A 675-nucleotide genomic window follows, 5' to 3' on the forward strand; every position below is an offset into this window, starting at 1 on the left:
CGCGCCCGCCCTGCGCTCCCCGCCCCTCCCGGGGGCTCCTCCCGCGCTGCCCCCGCCAGGCTGCAGCCTGGACCCTCGGATTCGATGCGCTTCGATCCGGATTCGTTCGTTGGAGAACAAAACCCCGATTCTGAGAAAACGAGATGGACTCGGCCGCGGCGGAGATGCCACTGAACCCGGGCGGAGAGGGGTCCGAGGGTCCTGGGGTCCGACAGGGACGAGGTGCACAGAGACAGAGTCGGGGAGACGCCGAGAGACCGGGAGACGCGGGAGCGACAGACACGGACCGGGGCTGCCTAACGCGGAGAGGACCCCGGGGCGACAGACATGAGAAGCCGAGTGACAGAGACCCAGTGATGCCGAGTCAGAAAAAACCTGGGGAGACGAGGGAGACGAGGAAGACGAGAGAGAGAGAGAGAGAGAGAGAGAGAGAGAGAGAGAGAGAGAGAGAGAGAGAGAGAGAGAGAATATCAGAGACACTGAGAGACAGAGGCCGAAGGAGAAAACCTGGGAGAGACGGACGCGGAGCCGGAGACACGGTGGTGACCGAGACAGATCGAGACACCGAGAGACGAGAGGAACCTGGGGAGACGGAGGCGCCCGGCCAGGGGCCGGGACGCGACGCCGCAGGGAGAACGGCCGGACCGGGACCGAGCTCCGGGGCGGGGTCCCGCA

The sequence above is a fragment of the Pteropus alecto genome, unplaced genomic scaffold, assembly GCF_000325575.1.
Source record: "Pteropus alecto unplaced genomic scaffold, ASM32557v1 scaffold67, whole genome shotgun sequence".
Classification (NCBI taxonomy): Eukaryota; Metazoa; Chordata; class Mammalia; order Chiroptera; family Pteropodidae; genus Pteropus; species Pteropus alecto.